Here is a 21681-nt window from a genome sequence, read left to right as displayed (position 1 = left end):
TTCTTCTAAGATCTGTAAGAAGAGTAGGATATGAACTTTCACAACTTTTACTTAATGCCATAGTAGTAGTCCTAGCCAGAACAATTAGATGAGTGAAAGAAGTAAAGCGCATTCAAATTACAGAGAAATAAAGTCAATTATTCTTATTTACAAAAAATATGATCTTATATCTAGAAAAATCATAACAACCCCACCAAGAAATGATTTAACCTGATAAGCACATTCAGTAGTTCCAGGACACAAAATCAACATACAAATATCAGAGGCATTTCTATATGCCAAAAGTGAACAATATGTTAAAAAAAGGAAGCAATCCCATTTGCAACAGCTACAAATAAAATAAAATATCTAAGAATAAACTGAATCAAATAAAAGAAATATATCTACAATGAAAACTATAAAATATGGATGAAAACAATTGTACAGGACACAAAAAATGAAAATATGTTTTATGTTCACAGAATAGAAGAATTAATAGTGTTAAAATATCTATAGAACCCAAAACAATCTACAGATTCAATGCAATTCCTATCAAAATACAAATAAAATTCTTCACAAATTGAAAAAAAAACTCTAAACTTTGTATGGAGCCACAAAAGACCAGAATAGCCAAAGCTATTCTGAGCAAAAAGAACAAAGTTGGAGGACTTACATTACTTGACTTCAAATTATATTTCAAAGCTATAGTAGCCATAACAGCATGGCACTATCATAAAAACAGACATATAGACCACTGGAATAGAATGAAGGATGCAGAAATAAATCTGTACATCTACAGTAAACTCTCTTTCAATGAAGCTGTCAAATACATACATTGGGAAAGGAATGGACCGGAAGCTGGGTATTTACATGTAGAAGAATGAAACTGGAACTCTGAGTAGTCTGTTTTCACTTTATTATAAAGAACTACCTGAGACTGTGTAGTTTATAAACAAAAGAGGTTTAATTGACTCACAGTTCCACAGGCTGTACAGAAGGCATGGCTGGGATGCCTCAGGAAACGTACAATTATAGTGGAAGGGCAAAGGGGAAGCAAGCACATCTTGATATGGTGACAGGAGAGAGAAAGAGACAAGGGAAAGTGTGACACACATTTAAACTATATCTCGTGAGAACTCACTATCACAAGAAGAGCAAGTGGAAAACCAGACCTCATGATCCAATACCTTTGAAAATGTCCCTCTCCCAACATTGGTAATTACAATTCAACATGAAATTTGGGTGGGGACACAGGAGCCAAACCATATCACTCTCTGTCTCTCACCATATACAACAATCAAATCACACTGAAAAATTAAATCACTCTAATTTAAATCTAATCTTTCTAATCTTTAAGTTAAATCTCACTGATTTGAAACCCGAAACTTTGAGGAAACACTAAGACAATGTTCTTGGCAGATTTGATTAATAAGACCTCAGAAGCATAGCCATCCAAAGCAAAAATGGACAGATGGGATCACATAAACCTCAACCTAGGAAGTTTCTGCACATTAAAGAAAACAATCAACAAACTGAAGAAATAGTCTAAAAAATGGGATAAAATATTTTCCATGTACCAATCTCCCAAGGTATTGATAAGCAGAATATATCAGGAGCTCAAACAATTCAATAAGAAAAGAACAAGTAATCCAAATAAAAAAAATGGGTAAAAGATCTTAATAGACATGTCTCAAAAGAACAGCCAAAAGGCAAATGAAAAAATGTTCATTAATTAATTCACTAATCATCAAAGTAAGGCAAGTAAAAAATATAATGAGATATCATCTCACCCCAGTTAAAATGCCTTTTACCCCCTCTAAAAAAAAAACTGGAAAATAACAAATGCTGGTGAGGATGTGGAAAAAGGGAACCCTTGTGCACCGTTGGGGGGAATATAATATTAGTACAGCCACTATGGAGAAGAGTGTGGATGCTTCTCAAAAAACTAAAAATAAAACTACCATATGATCCTACAATCCCACTGCTGGGTATATATCCAGATAAAGGAATCAATATATCAAAAAAAAAAAAAAACTGCACATCCATATTTATTGCAGTACCCTTCCCAATACCCAACCTATGGAATCAACTTATATGTGCATTAACAGATGAATCAATGGACAAGTGAAAATACTGTAATTTGCAATAACTTGGATGAAACTACAGTTTCTTTCAGTTAAGTGAAATAAGCCAGGCACAGAAAGACAAATACGCTGTATTTTCACTAATCTGTGGAAGCTAAAAACAGTAATTAACTACTGAAGATATAGAGTAGGAGGATGGTTACCGTAGGATGGGAATGGTCTTGTGGGTGGGGAGGGTATAAAGAAGGCATGATTAATAGCTACAAAAATATAGTTAAACTGAAAAAAAAAATTAGTATTTGGTAGCACACTAGGGTGACTATAGTTAACAATAATTTATTGTGTGTTTTAAAATAAGAGTGGAATTGGAATTTTCCTACAATAGAAAAGATAAATGTTTGAGGTTATGGATATCCCAATTATCCTGATTTCATCATTACACATTTTATGATTGCATCAAAATATCTCATGTTTCCTGTAAATAGGTACTAGTATTATGTATACATAATAATTAAAAATAAAAACTTAAAAAATTATAATATGTACCCCACCAACAAAAAGGAACTGAAGCGTTTGCAATTTCCAGTTTACCATTTCCTGGAAAGCCATTGGTTTATTCATTCAGTTAATTTAAGAGAGAAATAAAGCCAGAAAATGATATTTTTATCTTCTAAATATGATATGCAGTAGCTCATATAGAGAGATAAGAAATGAAAAAGTATAAACTACACATTCTCTATTTAGTTGGAACTCTAGCTTCCCATTATAATAAAAATCAAAAGCTAATGACACTTTTTAAATCTCTCTGCCAAAGTTTTTTTTTTTTAATTATTATACTTTAAGTTTTAGGGTACATGTGCACAATGTGCAGGTTAGTTACATATGTATACATGTGCCATGTTGGTGTGCTGCACCCATTAACTCGTCATTTAGCATTAGGTATATCTCCTAATGCTATCCTTCCCCCCTCCCACCACCCCACAACAGTCCCCGGAGTGTGATGTTCCCCTTCCTGTGTCCATGTGTTCTCATTGTTCAATTCCCATCTATGAGTGAGAACATGCGGTGTTTGGTTTTTTGTCCTTGTGATAGTTTACTGAGAATGATGATTTCCAATTTCATCCATGTCCCTACAAAGGACATGAACTCATCATTTTTTATGGCTGCATAGTATTCCATGGCATATATATGCCACATTTTCTTAATCCAGTCTATCATTGTTGGACATTTGGGTTGGTTCCAAGTCTTTGCTATTGTGAATAGTGCCGCAATAAACATATGTGTGCATGTGTCTTTACAGCAGCATGATTTATAGTCCTTTGGGTATATACCCAGTAATGGGATGGCTGATTCAAATGGTATTACTAGTTCTAGATCCCTGAGGAATGGCCACACTGACTTCCACAATGGTTGAACTAGTTTACAGTCCCACCAACAGTGTAAAAGTGTTCCTATTTCTCCACATCCTCTCCAGCACCTGTTGTTTCCTGACTTTTTAATGATTGCCATTCTAACTGGTGTGAGATGGTATCTCATTGTGGTTTCGTTTTGCATTTCTCTGATGGCCAGTGATGATGAGCATTTTTTCATGTGTCTTTTGGCTGCATGAATGACTTCTTTTGAGAAGTGTCTGTTCATATCCTTTGCCCATTTTTTGATGGGGTTGTTTGTTTTTTTCTTGTAAATTTGTTTGAGTTCATTGTAGATTCTAGATATTAGCCCTTTGTCAGATGAGTAGGTTGCGAGAATTTTCTCTCATTTTGTAGGTTGCCTGTTCACTCTGATGGTAGTTTCTTTTGCTGTGCAGAAGCTCTTTAGTTTAATTAGATCCCATTTGTCAATTTTGGCTTTTGTTGCCATTGCTTTTGGTGTTTTAGACATGAAGTCCTTGACCACATAGTTGGAAGTAAAGCTCTCCTCAGCAAATGTAAAAGAACAGAAATCACAACAAACTGTCCTTCAGACCACAGTGCAATCAAACTAGAACTCAGGATTAAGAAACTCACTCAAAACTGCTCAACTACATGGAAACTGAACAACCTGCTCCTGCATGACTACTGGGTACATAATGAAATGAAGGCAGAAATAAAGATGTTCTTTGAAACCAGTGAGAACAAAGACACAACATAACAGAATCTCTGAGACACATTCAAAGAAGTGTGTAGAGGGAAATTTATAGCACTAAATGCCCACAAGGGAAAGCACGAAGGATCCAAAATTGACACCCTAACATCACAATTAAAAGAACTATAGAAGCAAGAGCAAACACGTTCAAAACCTAGCAGAAGGCAAGAAATAACTAAAATCAGAGCAGAACTGAAGGAAACAGAGACAAAAAAAAAAGAAACCCTTCAAAAAATTAATGAATCCAGGAGCTGGTTTTTTGAAAGGATCAACCAAATTGATAGACCATTAGCAAGACTAATAAACAAAAAAAGAGAGAAGAATCAAATAGATGCAATAAAAAATGATAAAGGGGATATCACCACCCATCCCACAGAAATACAAACTACCATCAGAGAATACTACAAACACCTCCATGCAAATAAACTAGAAAATCTAGAAGAAATGGATAAATTCCTCGACACATACACCCTCCCAAGACTAAACCAGGAAGATGTTGAATCTCTGAATAGACCAATAACAGGATCTGAAATTGTGGCAAAAATCAATAGCTTACCAACCAAAAAGAGTCCAGGACCAGATGGATTCACAGCCAAATTCTACCAGAGGTACAAGGAGGAACTGGTACCATTCCTTCTGAAACTATTCCAATCAATAGAAAAAGAGGGAATCCTCCCTAACTCATTTTATGAGGCCAGCGTCATCCTGATACCAAAGCCGAGCAGAGACACAAACAAAAAAGAGAATTTTAGACCAATATCCTTGATGAAATTGATGCAAAAATCCTCATTAAAATACTGGCAAACCAAATCCAGCAGCACATCAACAAGCTTATCCACCATGATCAAGTGGGCTTCATCCCTGGGATGCAAGGCTGGTTCAATATATGCAAATCAATAAATGTAATCCAGCATATAAACAGAACCAAAGACAAAAACCACATGATTATCTCAATAGATGCAGAAAAGGCCTTTGACAAAATTCAACAGCCCTTCATGCTAAAAACTCTCCATAAATTAGGTATGTGTGGGACGTATCTCAAAATAATAAGAGCTATCTATGACAAACCCACAGCCAATATCGTACTGAATGGGCAAAAACTGGAAGCATTCCCTTTGAAAACTGGCTCAAGACAGGGATGCCCTCTCTCACCACTCCTATTCAACATAGTGTTGGAAGTTCTGGCCAGGGCAATTAGGAAGGAGAAGGAAATAATGGATATTCAATTAGGAAAAGAGGAAGTCAAATTGTCCCTGTTTGCAGATGACATGATTGTATATCTAGAAAACCCCATTGTCTCAGCCCAAAATCTCCTTCAGCTGGTAAGCAACTTCAGCAAAGTCTCAGGATACAAAATCAATGTGCAAAAATCACAAGCATTCTTAAACACCAATAACAGACAAACAGAGAGCCAAATCATGAGTGAACTCCCATTCACAATTGCTTCAAAGAGAATAAAATACTTAGGAATCCAACTTACAAGGGACGTGAAGGACCTCTTCAAGGAGACCTACAAACCACTGCTCAATGAAATAAAAGAGGATACAAACAAATGGAAGAACATTCCATGCTCATGGGTAGGAAGAATCAATAATGTGAAAATGGCCATACTGCCCAAGGTAGTTTACAGATTCAATGTCATCCCCATCAAGCTACCAATGACTTTCTTCACAGAATTGGAAAAAACTACTTTAAAGTTCATGTGGAACCAAAAAAGAGCCCACATTGCCAAGTCAATCCTAAGCCAAAAGAACAAAGCTGGAGACATCACACTATCTGACTTCAAACTATACTACAAGGCTACAGTAACCAAAACAGCATGGTACTGGTACCAAAACAGAGATATAGATAAATGGAACAGAACAGAGCCCTCAGAAATAATGCTGCATATCTACAGCTATCTGATCTTTGACAAACCTGAGAAAAACAAGAAATGGGGAAAGGATTCGCTATTTAATAAATGGTGCTGGGAAAACTGGCTAGCCATATGTAGAAAGCTGAAACTTGTTCCCTTCGTTACACCTTATACAAAAGTTAATTCAAGATGGATTAAAGACTTAAACGTTAGACCTAAAACCATAAAAACCCTAGAAGAAAACCTAGGCGTTACCATTCAGGACATAAGCATGGGCAAGGACTTCATGTCTAAAACACCAAAAGCAATGGCAACAAAAGCCAAAATTGACAAATGGGATCTAATTAAACTAAAGAGTTTCTGCACAGCAAAAGAAACTGCCATCAGAGTGAACAGGCAACCTACAAAATGGGAGAAAATTCTTGCAACCTACTCATCTGACAAAGGGCTAATATCCAGAATCTACAATGAGCTCCAACAAATTTACAAGAAAAAAACAAACAACCCCATCAAAAAATGGGCAAAGGATATGAACAGACACTTCTCAAAAGAAGACATTTATGCAGCCAAAAGACACATGAAAAAATGCTCATCATCACTGGCCATCAGAGAAATGAAAATCAAAACCACAATGAGATACCATCTCACACCAGTTAGAATGGCAATCATTAAAAAGTCAGGAAATGACAGGTGCTGGAGAGGATGTGGAGAAATAGGAACACTTTTACACTGTTGGTGGGACTGTAAACTAGTTCAACCATTGTGGAAGTCAGTGTGGCCATTCCTCAGGGATCTAGAACTAGAAATACCATTTGAACCAGCCATCCCATTCCTGGATATATACCCAAAGGAGTATAAATCATGCGGCTATAAAGACACATGCGCACATATGTTTATTGCGGCACTATTCACATTAGCAAAGACTTGGAACCAACCCAAATGTCCAACAACGATAGACTGGATTAAGAAAATGTGGCATATATACACCATGGAATACTATGCAGCCATAAAAAATGATGAGTTCGTGTCCTTTGTAGGGACATGGATGAAATTGGAAATCATCATTCTCAGTAAACTATCACAAGGACAAAAAACCAAACACCGCATGTTCTCACTCATAGATGGGAATTGAACAATGAGAACACATGGACACAGGAAGGGGAACATCACACTCCGGGGACTGTTGTGGGGTGGCGGGAGGGGAGAGGGATAGCATTAGGAGATATACCTAATGTTAAATGACGAGTTAATGGGTGCAGCACACCAGCATGGCACATGTATACATATGTAACTAACCTGCACATTGTGCACATGTACCCTAAAACTTAAAGTATAATATTAATAAAAAATAAATAAATAAATAAATAATAAAAATCTCATTTTGTAAGGACATGGTGGTTCATATCTGTAATCTCAACACTTTGGGATGCTGAAATGAGTGCATTTTTTGGGCCCAGGAGTTTGAAATCAGCATGGACAACACCATGAGAGCTCATCGCTACAAAAAATTAAAAAAAAAAAAAGTAGTTGGGTGTGGTGACATGCACCTGTGTCCCGAGCTACTCAGGTGGCTGAGGTGAAAGAATCACTTGAGCTTAGTAGGTTGAGGCTGAAGTGAGCTGTGATCACACCACTGCACTCCAACCTGGACAACTGAGCGATGCCTTAAAAAATAAATATAAAAATTGAAAATCAAAATCTCATTCTGATTGTTCCCTCTATCTACAATCCTTGAGTGCAAATCTTCCAATTGTGTATGACTGCTTAGTTCCTCATGTAGTTTTCTCAAGGAAAGCTTCAACAGGTGTTGCTGTCTGCAGCATTCCTCAAGTTCTGTATTGTAGGAGCATCCCTTCACAATTTTTTCAATTGTCTCTGCTGCAGTCTAGGGAGATCTCTAGTTCCACACATTTTTTCCTTATTTATTTTATATCAGGACTTTACTGCACCCTGCAGAGTAAATTTTGTTCCCTACTTTTAGGGACTATGTCTCATAAGTTTTCCTCCCAAAAGTCACTTTTTCACAGCTCTTACAATAATCTATTTGTACAATTCCCTGTGATTTTAACAATCAGTAAACATTCTTCTTTCTTTTTTTTTTTTTTTTTTTTTTGAGACATTCTCACTCCAATGGCCAGGCTGGAGTGCAGGGGCAGAATCTCTCCTCACTGCAATCTCTGCCTTCCAGTTCAAGCAATTCACATGTCTCAGCCTCCCAAGTAGCTGGGATTACAGGCACCTGCCACCACATCTGGCTAATTTTTGTATTTTTAGTAGAGACAGGGTTTCACCATTCTGGCCAGGCTGGTCTCAAACTACTGAGCTCAGGCGATCTGCCCACCATGGCCTCCCAAAGTGCTGGTGAAAGAAGAGGCCAGCTGGGCTTCCATGGCCGAGTAGGGGCTCAGAAATCTGTGAAACTCACTTATCTCCTGCATCAGGACTTACTTTGGTCCTGGATGAATAATATTGAAGATATAGGCTTAAAATATTCCTAACATGAGAATTTATGCATGTGTTTTCTTCCCCAAGAAAGCTATAAACAGTGAAAATTATCCTGTAAGCTTCCCTGTGAGCTCTGTCCCTCTCTCCCTTCCCCCTCCACTAAAACTAAAAGGAATGTTAAAATGTTTTTCTGTGACCAGTGGACTTTATCTATGCTCCCAATTCCAATTCCTTGTAAACATACGTTGTAAAGTCCTGTAAGATCCTGTCTCCTTTGCCATGCTGCTGCAAGAAAGTAGATAAAACCTGTTACAATTCCAGTTTTCCTCAAAATCTAAGACATGTCACAAAATAATTTACCACCTTTTTTTCTCGCTCTGGTAACATCTTCCCTCTGCATGTATTTCCCGCCTTAAAGAGTTTAAAAGGCAACTGCATGTTCTAATTCTGGCTACCCACTCGGGACACCTTCCCCACTGTGGAAGCTTTGTACTGTCACTCTGCTCAATAAAGCCTACAGCTTTTTTTTTTTTTTTTTCCTCTCGGTCCAATTCTTTGGCATGGCTAAGGCAAGAGGAACTTTTGCCATTACACTGGGATTACAGGTGTGAGCCACCATGCCTGGCTCTTCCATCATTTTATACTAGGCTATATATGTTGTTCTATGTCATTTTTTCTTGTACATGTGTATGTGTCTTCAGTAGAATAAGTGGGAAAGAATTGAGCCACTTACGATCACCTCAGTATTTTATGCCATATGAGTAATTTGAGGCCTGTTCATAGGAAACCTATTTTGTATTTAAAATATCTATGAATAAATATTTTACAATGCATAATAAATGTTTCAGTAGTTGTAAAAATTTAAATTGACATATGTTTATGATTTTACTGTGTTTCTAATGTCAATATATAATGAATTTGCTAGTTGTTTAGCGGTTTCTATTGATTAACTCAACAGCTTATATTTTGGTGATTTTGAGACATGACTGCAAATACTGTGACATTTTAATCAAACCATAGTCCCTCCCCTTGAACTTTAGTAAGGCTTGTGGCTGTCTCAGCAAAGAAAGTATAGTGGAAGTGTCAGCATAATTTTTAAGACTGTGTTAGAAAAGGCAGTACATTATCTCTGTCTTTCTCTCTGTCTCTCTTTGTTTTCATTTATATATCTTTCTTTCTCTCTCTGTCCTTTTTCCTTCCCTTTCTTTTTCTCCCTCTGTACAATTTGGAGCCCTGTGTTACAGCCAAAGTCCTGATGATAAATGACAGCTGGGGAGGAGCGCACAGAGGAGACTAGGAAGTCAGGATTATTCAGTCAAAAAGGAGTTTCAGTCTTTTGACATCAATCACTAAGTATGTGAATGAATGACCTTCAGATGACTACATCCCCAGCCACCATATGAAAGTAACGACCTGAGAAATGCTCTGTATGAACCACCTGGGTGAGCCCACCCAACACTCATGTTATGAGAGTTCTAATAAAATGCTTATTGTTTTTCAAAGTCCCCATATTTGAGGGAGTTGGTTATGAAGTGACAGATAACTAAAATCAGATTTCTAAAAACTTAATTATACATTCATAATAATATACAGTTAATATAGAGGCAAGAAAATGAAAACTGCAAATGTAACATTTTGAAAATAACTGTAACCCAGAAAGGGGAGTCAGCACAGCATGGTGGTTAAGAGCTCTTGCACTCTGGATCCAGTTAGCCCCGATTCAAGTCCCTGAAAAACCACTAGAGAATTATGTGGGGTTTGGCAAGTTGCCTCACCTGTACACCTCAACTTCTCCATCAGTGAAATGGAGACGGAGCAATGCCATTATCTACCTCATGTGGCTGATGAAAGGTTGGATGCATTAACTTTGTAAAGCACTACAGTTGCTGTATGTAGCAAATTAAATTTGCGTTAATTATAATAAGCATTAAGTAGACAGAAAAATGTTCATGATTTGAGTCCTTACCTAAAATGCCTCATGTATTTTAAATTTATCATATTTCAAATGTAAATGATAAAAATGACAGAATTTGTTATTTTAATATGTCAGAATTAAATTTATGATAATTTAATTAACTGAGGGCTGACAAATCAATTGGGTCCTCTGGGAGAAATTTGGTCAGCCACATGTTTACCTGATTTTTTTAAATATTTGAGGTAAAATTACAGAAAATAACATGTACCATTTTAACGACTTAAAAGTGAGCAATTCGGTGGCATTGACAATATTGTGTAATTATCACTTCTATCTAGATCCAAAATTGTCACTAACCTAAAAGGATGTTGATACACATTAGACAGTCACCCTCCATTCAAGTTTGCCCTATCCTGGTAACATGGCATTTTTGTTAAAATCATTCCATTATATATTAGAAGATTTTTTTAAGACATACAAAAATTATATTTTTTCTTAATTCTCTTGATGTTATGTATCACATTTATTGATTTTCTTATGTTTAACCTTCCCTGAATCTCTGAAATAAATCCCAGTTCATCATAGTGTATAATCTTTTTGATGTGCTGTTGGATTTTATTGGCTAATATTTGTTGAGAATTTTTGCATCTATGTTCATCAGAAAAGTTGGCCTATAGATTTTTTTTTGTATTTTTATTAATTTTTTATTTTTTTGGCTCCTTCTTTCTGGTTTTGGTATCAAGGTAATCCTTACCCAGCCATTAAACACTATTTTTTAAAACATTAAATTCTCTTTAATGATTTGGAAGAAACAAGTTAGAAAAATGGTTTAACTGATTTTTAATATTTTGAATGAAATTAGCACTTTTTTAATGTGAGTTTTTACTCCTGCTTCAATTGTATTACTCATTATTTCTCTCCTCATGTTTCTGTTTCTTCATAATTCAATTCTGATTGAATTTACATGTCTAAAAATTTGTCTATATCATTTAGATCTTTTAATTTGTTGGCAGGTATTTGTTTATAATAATCTCTTATGATCCTTTGTACCTCTGTGTATCGGTTGTTATGTATCCTTTTTATCTCTTATTTCATTTATTTCAGTCATCTCCTTTTGTAGCTATTCTAGCTGAAGCTTTTTCAATTTCTGTATTTAAAAAGACCATCTTTTTTCTTGTTGTTCTTTAAATATATTCCAAAGCATTTTTTTAACTTAATATTTTCTGTGTTTCCTGACCTCTTTTATAAAAAGATGTGCTCTGAATTCTCTATCATAAATTTTATATATATTTATTTCTTCTACTGCATTAGGTGAGTTCTGTTGTTTTTTAATGGTGTTGTATTTCCTTTCATCTGTACATTGCTGTTTCCATACTTAAAGAGATATCCACATGTTCTAACTTTTATAGGTGTATTCTTGTGTTGTTCAACGTTTACTACTTAATATTGAAATCTAATTCCTTGCCACCAGTTGCTTTTTGTTTGGGCGAGGACTTAATATTTGCCACCAGAGTTTAATACTGCACCAAAACTCAATATTTGCTCTAATGTTGTTTTCCAGTCTTGGGAGACTTCTTGTGAGCATCTGAACTTAAATGCTGAACTTAAACCTAGACTTGCAGTGATTTCTAGATCTGGGAGACATTTAAACAATCCTTGGAACTTAATTTCAAGCCTTATACTTGTTTCTCAGTCATGGAAAATCTCCGCATGACTACCTGGGAATTGTAAAATCTTGTCAAAGATTCAGACCTTCCTTTAGATTTTGCCCCCTGCAGTGCTATGGTTCTGGTCAGACTCCTCTGTGTGACGTCCCTGTATCTAGGAACACAAAGCAGATGCCAAGATCTGTGTGGTGATCACTGTGATTACTACTCTCACTCCTGTCCCCAATTTACCCCAGGTTGTTCAGCCCTCTGAACACTCTTCATACCTCCTGTGGGGTGGGACAAACGTGGGCTTTCCCCTCAAATTTACAGACCCATGAAGAAATTAAATGTCCACTTGAAATTCCCTCCTCCCATTTCGATAAGTGCAGGTGAAAGGAAGTTCTCTCACAGTGGTGTCATTTTGGTGTGTGGAAGGGGGATGGTACAGTCCAAAATAATTAATCATCTTACCAGTCATAAGTTTTCTCATGTCCGTGAGTATTGGGGTTTTCTCCTTCTGTCTTGAGATCTGGTGAATTCAGAGTGGCATTTTTGTATTTGGATAGCTAGTAGTTGTACTTTTGTGAGGGAATTAATGTTGGGTTTTTACAATTTTATAATTTTGTTGACATCACAAAGTGTCAACAAATTGACACTTGATATTGTTGAAATAGTTTTATGAGTTTGCAAACCATTATGTTTTTAGAATTTGATGTCTACCAAATATTAAACGAGTTGGACATTTCTCACTTAAGTGTTCTGTATAATTATTTGGTTGTGTGATTTTTCTAGTAAATAATTATTATGTTCTGAAGCCATATATTTCTAACACAAACTTTATCATTTCTATTCTAAAATGCATCTCAGAATATAGGGACAATATAACTATATATATGACAACTTCAAAATTTTACTTTAGAAGTATACATAAACTATACTATTCTATGTGGCATTGCTTCTTTATAATAAAGAAAATTTTTTCTCTGTAGGAAATGGAAGAATTTGTCCAGAGCTCTGATGAAGATGGTGTTGTTGTGTTTTCTGTGGAGCCAGCTGTGCAAAACCTTACAGAAGAAAAGGCTGATCTTATGGCTTCAGCCCTGGCTCAGATTCCACAAAATGTCAGTAGAACCTCCAATCCTTATAAGAAGCTATTCACACAATGGAGAAAGTATGGCTTTCCATTTGGAACTTGAATCTCATTTTTCAATTTGCGTAACAAGCACTAGATTTATGTAACAATTTGAAAAGCATTATGGTAGTGTATGTAGGCACAACTGATTATTTGCCTAGTGGTCTTTGCTATTACTTTTGTAGCACTTCTCTTGGTTGTCATTTGTTTTTAATAAAATAAAAATAAAGCATTAAGTCCCTATTTCACGTTGCAGGATTTGAAATCTTAAAACCTATTCTGATGACTCCAAAAGAAACTTCTTAAGTATAATAGCTCAAAGGGACAGAAAAATTGGGGGATAATATAAAAAAGAGAAGAATCATGCTCAGTAGTATCCTCAACATATTTGATTGTATGGGAACTCTATTCAGTGTATTTGAACATAAAAGTAGGAGCTTAGATTTATGTAGTCTTTCTAATGAACTGGAGTTTTCTATAGTTAAAAGCCAATTATGATTTTAACATTAGAGTCTAACAATCTGCATGTAATACTTTATGATATTCAATTAAATTTATTATTACTGTAATTCTAGATTTCCTCTCTTTGGCTACTGATATTTATACACTAACCTAGAGGTTTTTTTTTTTTTAAATTTTGTATTTAGTTAAATTTCAAAACACTCAATAAAAGCAAGTATACTAATTAGGAATGTGAAATTAGTCTTGATTATGAGATTCTCTTTTTGGGAGTTTAGAATATCTATGTAATCCTTTGTTTTCAAGTGTAAGATTTTCATATAGGTCTCCAGAAAAAAAAAAATGTAACTAAGGTATAAATACAAACAAAATTCAACATTGAACAATGAAATATAAGTAACTTCTCTCTCTTTCTTTTTTAATTAAAAATAAATAAATAAAATTAAGGGAACAAGGAGGCTTAAAGAGAAAAGACAACCAAATATCCAAAACCAGAACAAAGCCAAAGCAATATTTGTCTCTGGGAAACTGTAAATTTGATAATAGAGCTAGAGTGGCCAAGTGATTTACATTTACACAAAAGATGTGTGCCCATAAGAATATTTAACTTCCATATGCTGAAAAATTAGCAAACACTGCTTTATTTTTTGTTATTTTTATAATCTCACTCCTAGAAGCTTTGAGTTTGCCATAAACAAAATAATAAATGGTATACTTAAGAGTTGAATGGTATCCACTATTTTAAAAGGTGACAGTAAACAGTCCTACTATTTCTTTCAGTGATTACAAAGGAATCTTATACAGCCCATCTCAAATATCGTCTGAAATAGATTGGATTGTGTGAATTATAATACCTCTGAAAACACAAAATGGTATTATCTTGTGGTTTAGCTTGTGGAATTCATACATTTTCTTCCTCAGGTTTTATGGAGATTCCAAGGAAAGAAACCAACTACATTAGAAGCCTATACTCAGCTCTATGTTTGGATATCCCAGAGTGATCTTCATGGTAAGATTATGACAAAGTAAAAATAAAAAATTTCATGAGGGAAAAATTTAATAACTATTTAACACCTAATACATGTAACAAAAATTTAAAATTTATAGTCTGTTACTTTACCTTTAATTTTAAAGTATATATAATTAAAAAATTTGTCATTAATTTTTTTGACTCTTACTTTCTATTTTTCAAGTAAATTTCCAGCAATGCAGGAATAAATTAATGCCTCTTTTCCTTAAGATAGCAAATTTCTTTTGTAATAATGCCCTTCGTGTTCACTTTTGTAGAAAATTCTGCCCTCTTCAGTGAGTTATTTCATAGATTTTTACCCTACATGTCTCTGAAATTCTTTTAAGATATGATAATAAAAATCTTACTTCTCACTCAGTTCCCAAACTAGGTCATCTCCAAACCCAAGCTTTTATCACTCAAGGTGGTATAAATGAGATATATGAAGCTATTTACCGTGCAGTCCCTATGGTGGGAGTTCCCATGTCTGGTGATCAGCCTGATAAGACCTCTCATATGAAAGCCAAATGAGCAACTGTGCAGGTGAACATGAATACAATTACACGGGCAGATTTGCTTAGGTCTTTGAGAACAGTTGCTAATGATCCTTTGTAAGTATTACTGCCTCAAAAGGCTTATCTACCGTTGATTATGTTATAATCATACTAGAAAATGTTAGGGGCCATACCTGAAGACTATTTAAAAGATATTTCCCCTCAATCTCAGGTCATTCATCATCTTACCATTGCAATAGTCCTGGAAATGATAGTTCATAGAGTGTCAATCTTCCTTCTTGGAAACACTAGATTTAAATTAAGGGCCAGCTTACTAAGTATTTTTCTATGTCTTCATTTTACCCATCCTGCTAAGAATATGCTTCTTTTTCAATTTCCCCATTATAGCTCTTCAATGCTATGCAACCAACAAAGTGCATATCACAACAAGGATCAATCTTTTATTCAACAAGGTTTTGGCTTGTATAATATATGCTATGGTTTACCTACTTCTTTTTAATGAAGGCAAAACAAAACTCTCTGTTTTCCATGTGTGCTCTTGCTTTCCAGTTATAAAGAGAATGCTGTGAGATTATCAAGAATTCACCATGATCAACCTGTAAAGCCCCTGGATTGAGCAGTTTTCTGGATCGAGTTTGTCATGCACCACAAAGGAGCCAAGCACCCCCGGCTAGCTGCACAAGCTCTCCTAGTACCAGTGCCACTCTTTGGATGTGATTGTGTTTTGGCTGGTCTCCGTGGCAATTACTATATTGTTGGTCACAAAACTTTGTTTGTTTTTCTGTTGAAAATTTGGTAAAATAGGAAAGAAGAAAAAGAGGAAATAGATGTTTCCAAATTTGGGAAAGGCAAGAATGGAGCAATCTTGATAATTTTTCATCCACAGATAATTTAAAAAGAACACATTACTTTCTCTCCATTTCAATATTTTCCACTCTAATATTTTATCTTAGCTATATAGCCTAAAATTTAAACAATTAATCTTGGGGGGGAGTGTCACATTCTTTTGTTGTATTTTCCTAGGCGATTTGATCCTTTTCTAATACATTGCTGACACAAGATCACTAACAATTCTAAAATGTCCTATTCATATCACTATTTTTATGATGTCACATTTTTTAAACCTTAGTTGATATGTTTATTCACAATATGCTGACTCCTGTGTAGTGCATAAATATGAGCTGACATCAATAAATGTAAAGAAGTCAAAAGCATAAAATTCACAAGAGGCAATAGACTATACAAATCATGGAAGTGTTCTATGATATAAGTTTGTTATTAAAAACATAACAATGTTCCCTTTTTGGTAAAAATAAGCCATTTTACATAGCCAACAAACAGTACTGGGCTTAGACCATGAATTGGTAATAATAATAATGATAGTGCATTACTCTGGAGAAGGTTTAGTATATTTCTCTAGAACTCATCTAGATATTATGGCCTACATTTCTGCCTTTAGTCCAATATTTTTTGTGTCCTCAATGAGAAAGAGATAGTTATCATTAGTGTGTTCAAACAAAAGGGTAGGTGATCCTTTCTTAGGGAGAGAATATGTCAACAAGGTGATCAAGTTGAACAGATTATTTTAGGAGAGGTAACGACAGGAAACACTTCATTAAAAATACTAATTTTAAGAAACTTTGATCATTTACTTGACAAAGATTTAAATGTCTTTATTAAATATGTATTTATTAAAGTATAATTCACTGAGAGAAAATAGATATTTACCCTAAAACTAAGATTATTATGTTGTTTTTCAGTCTCAATCTTCTAGATATATATAAGTTCATTAAATAATTGCTTACATGGAAGAATTTAAGATACTAGAAAATCTGCATGACCAAGAATATATGGTATATTATAATAAATATGTAGCAAGGTAAATCCCTACATTAAATTAAATATTTATATTCTAATAATCGTTACATCAATTTAAAAAATATGTTAAACTTATTATTTTCTTTAGTGTTTTATAGTCAGTGACATGCTTATTTAATGTTTTGATTTCTGTATTTATTAAATAAATAACCTTAATTGGCTTACTGAAAATTTTAAAATACTTATAAAATTAATAAGGTATATTTACAAATTAATTCCAGTTGTAAAATGACTATATAAAAGAAAATGTAAATATTTTTTCTAGTACATGTATATGACTAATACACATACTAAAATATAATAAATAAATTTATTTTCAAGTATTTAGAACTTTTTACATTTTTATTTCGATGTGTATTTTTACTTTTACAATTTTATTATAATCTGGGAAGGACTGCTTACATCTCTTTTTAGGGTAATTTTTTCTTTGTAATTAAATGCAGCAATTGGCTAAGATGCTGTGATAGGTGGGAAGCCATCTCGATACTTGAGCTTTCTAACACTCTGGGGCTCTTGGTGGTCCTTTATGAGACTCCCTGCCACTAAAGAGATATTGCTTATAAGACTTTCATTCTTCATCATTCTGGCATTGAGTTTTGAGATCAGCAGCAATCAGAATCCAACTGGCCTTCTGTTTGTAATATGTTCTGTCCTAACCATTTCATCCTTTTCCAAGAATCTACTCAGGATTGTTATCACCTCCCTGTAAGGAACTCCCAGCCTAGAGTCCCAAAACCCATGAAGAACAATGAAAGAAATATTGAAAAAAATGAATTTTTAATGAGAGATTAATGTTTATATGAGTTATCAGGGAGGAAAGCAAAATTTACATTTCTAATATGCATATACAAATTTTATGTGTATCAGATAGATTAAGACAGGAGTTTCCAACTTTTGCTACACATGAAAAAAATAGAAGAGTTTTTATTATAACAACACCAATGCCCATTTCTCATATTAATAAATAAAGAATATCTTTCAAAAGCCAAGAATTTGTATTGTTAAAAGATGTCTCAGTGATTCCACTGCATAGTGGAATATGGAAAACACTGGATTAAAGTCAAATTTTCAAAAGTCACAGAAAAGAGAGAATCTTGAAAATCACAAGAGAAAAATGACTCATCACATATAAGTGAGCTTGGATAAGAGTATCAACAAGAACCTCAGCAGAAACCTTCCAAATCAAAAGTATCAAAGTGCTGAAAGAAAAAGAAAGAGAAACCTGCTAAACAAGACTACTATTTGACAGAATTATATCTTTCAATATTTATAGACTATTGAATACTTTCTACGATAAAAAATAAAACAACAATTGAAGAAAATAGTCATTACAAGACCTGATTATAAGAGACTCTGTCCTTCAAGCTTAAATGAAAGGATGCTAGACATCAAAACAAAGGCATATACAAATAGAAAGCCCTGTTGCAAAGGTAAACATACAGTCCAATGTAGAGCTTTATAATGTTGATGTATAAATTACTTTCAGTTTTGGAATACAATTTAAAAGACAAAAACATAAAAAACTATGAATCTATCTAAATAAGTCTATCTGAAAAAAGAAATATTACGCAACATAAAAAGATATAATTAGTGACACCAGTAACATAAAATGAAGATAGTAGTAGAGTTTCCATATGTGATTGAAGTCATGTTTTGAACAATTCAAAATACATTTTTATAACTGTAAAATATTTTATGTAATATTCACAAGTAACTAAAAAATATCCCTATAGAAGATACACAAAATAAATAAGAAAAAAAAAAACCTTATGATTTAACAAGAACGGTGGTGTGAGGAAAGTTTCTAATAAATACCTACATAAAAAAGAAGAAAGATCTGATATAAGCAACCTAACTTTACACCTCAAGAAACGAGAAAAAATAATTTTAAGCTCAAAAGCAGCAGAAGGAAGAAAGCATTAAAGATTAGAACAGAAATAAATAACATAGAGAATAGAAAAAAAAAATCAGCCAAACTGAGTCAGGTTTTTGAAAAGGTCAATAAAATTGAAATGTTTGTATCTAGACTGATTTTAAGATAAAAGAAAGAGAGTTGAATAAACAAAATTGTATATATATATAAAACCTCTACAATGTAGCAACTACAACCCAATTTAAAAAAAAAAACACTTGAACATGCATTTATCCAAAAAGTATTATATGGGACAAAAGCATACAAAAATATGTTCAACATCACTAATCGTTACAGAAATGTAAATCAAAAATATAATGAGCTATCACTTCATAACCATTAGGAGGGTGTATATGTATGTGTGTGTATATATATATAAAATATCTCTTAAATAGGTTATGACCTATCACCTCATAACCATTAGGATGGTGTATATATATGTTTATACATACAAACGCACATTATATACCTGTATAAACATATATACTATATAACATAGATATACATATACATATAATATAAATATGCACACCTATATATATAATATATACACACATATACATAAATAAAAAACATTCTAAAGTTAAAGAACTCTATATTGGACTGTATATTCACCTTCGCCACATAGCTTTATACATACACACACACACACACAAATATGCCCACAGGCCAGAAAATTAAAATAGAATTTACATATGACCCAACAATATTACTACTAGGTAATTATCCAGAACAAATGAAAAGCAAGATTTTGAAAAACTATTGGCACATCCAAGTTCTTCGCAACATTATTCACAAGAGTAAAGCGAGGAATGCAACCCAAGTATCCACTGATAAATGAAGGACAGAGAAAACATGGTATGTACATGCAATGAAACACTATTTAGCTTGAAAAAAGAAGAAAATTCTGTCATATATAACAACATGAGGAACTTTGAGCCTATTATGATATGTGAAATAAGCCAGTCACAAAAAGACAAACACTATGTGAGTCCACTTATATGTGGTATGAAAATTAGTAAAATTCATACAAACAGAAAATAAAACGGAGGCTGCCAGGGGCTGCCAAAAGGTAGAAGTGGTGTTGTTCAATGGGTTTTGCAAGATGAAAAAGTTATAGAGACTTGTTGTACAGCAATGTGAAAATAGTTAACATTACTGAATTGTAAATTTAAACATTGTTGCGATGGGAAATTGTATAGCATCTGTTTTTACCACAATCAATTACTCAATAGTTACATGTAAAATTGAAAATTTTAAATGTTATCACGTTTAATTTTCCCTAAACTTAAAAAAAACTTCTTTGAAGTTGACTATATAGTCTTAATCAAGGAATAAAAACAGGCTAGATGACATATATTTAACTCTATATGTTTTCTTTCACTTCTCTCTTTAATTATTCACCCACTTTGAACTCTGTGTTGGCCAAAAATTATCATAATATTAAAGACCTAACTGTATATTCCCAAGCACACAAAATATATTTTTCCATTATTGAACAAAGTAATATATTAATAAATTTGAAGATAATGATTATTACTACTATAAATCTATAAAAACTAAGGAAAAATCTGAAGGTAACTGTTCAATGTGCAAAAGCATTCCCAGAAAATAAACCTAAAAAACATTTTCTTGAAATTATGTATTGTGTTTTTGAAATGACTAAGTTGATAAACATATATAACCAGTTTTATACAACCAGTTATATATGTATTATCTTTTGAATTGTGCATAATCCTTTGTTCATACCTTAATTCATACTTGACTTTCTCAAAATTAATTTCCTACACAACATCAGCCTTCAAAATGTAAGTGTATTGCTACATAACACTCTGTTAGTTTGCTAGGGCTGCCATAACAAAGTATCACAGACTACATGGTATAAACAATAGTTATTTATTTTATCACAATTTGGGGGGCTAGAAGTGTTATCACAGTGTCAACGACAGGGTTGGTTTTTCCTAAGGCCTCTCTTATTGTCTTGTAAATTGTTGTCTTCCTCCAGTGTCTTCACATAGTCTCCCTTCTGTCTATGTCCTTGTCTTCATATGGGATGGGTTCTATGTGCCTTTATTTTACCTTAATTTCTTCAGTAAAGGACTTATTTCCAAATGCAGTCCTATTCTGAGGTACTGGGTGTTAGAACACCAAATATGAACTTGGAATGAGAGACACACAGTAGCCCATAACAACCAACTTATTTAAAGTTTCAAAATAAATTACATACATTTTGATTTGAAAAATCAATAGTAGATAAACATGGTCAAAATATACACTTTGTATCATTCCAACATGAAGAGAAATACATTAAGAGAAAGTATTCTGCTCAAATGAACACGCAAATCCAAAGAACAGAATCAAAAACATCTTATGTAAACTGTTAAGACCTGAGGGTGAACATCCTTAGACTCAATTAGAAAGTTTTTCAGTTGTGTTTAGTTGTAGGTGTTTGAATTCCTGTTTTATAAAAGCACTTTTTAAGAAGCTTTTATGTAATTTGAGCTATACTGTTTAATTTTATTAACCATTCCATTAGAGCAGCTATTTGTAGCTTTGAACATTAGGGTAAACAGATTGGGCAAAGTTCAGACTCACTCACTGTCAACTGGTTGAGAAATTGAAACTTAAAACATATTTGTGATTATTCTGGGTTATGAACTTCTTGCACTTGTTTTGAGCTCAGGGTTAATTAGACCAAGAGCTGATCATAGAGACTAAATGGCTT

At 33.7% G+C, this 21681-nt stretch overlaps 1 pseudogene; it reads left to right on the top strand.

Moving 5' to 3' along the window:
- Positions 1-15954, top strand: part of LOC134739521 (UDP-glucuronosyltransferase 2B4-like) — a 374361-nt pseudogene extending 358407 nt beyond the window's left edge.
- The last annotated feature ends 5727 nt before the right edge of the window (positions 15955-21681 follow it).

This window comes from Pongo pygmaeus, chromosome 3 (assembly GCF_028885625.2).
Source record: "Pongo pygmaeus isolate AG05252 chromosome 3, NHGRI_mPonPyg2-v2.0_pri, whole genome shotgun sequence".
NCBI lineage: Eukaryota > Metazoa > Chordata > Mammalia > Primates > Hominidae > Pongo > Pongo pygmaeus.
This window is presented reverse-complemented; position numbering and strand designations above follow the sequence as displayed.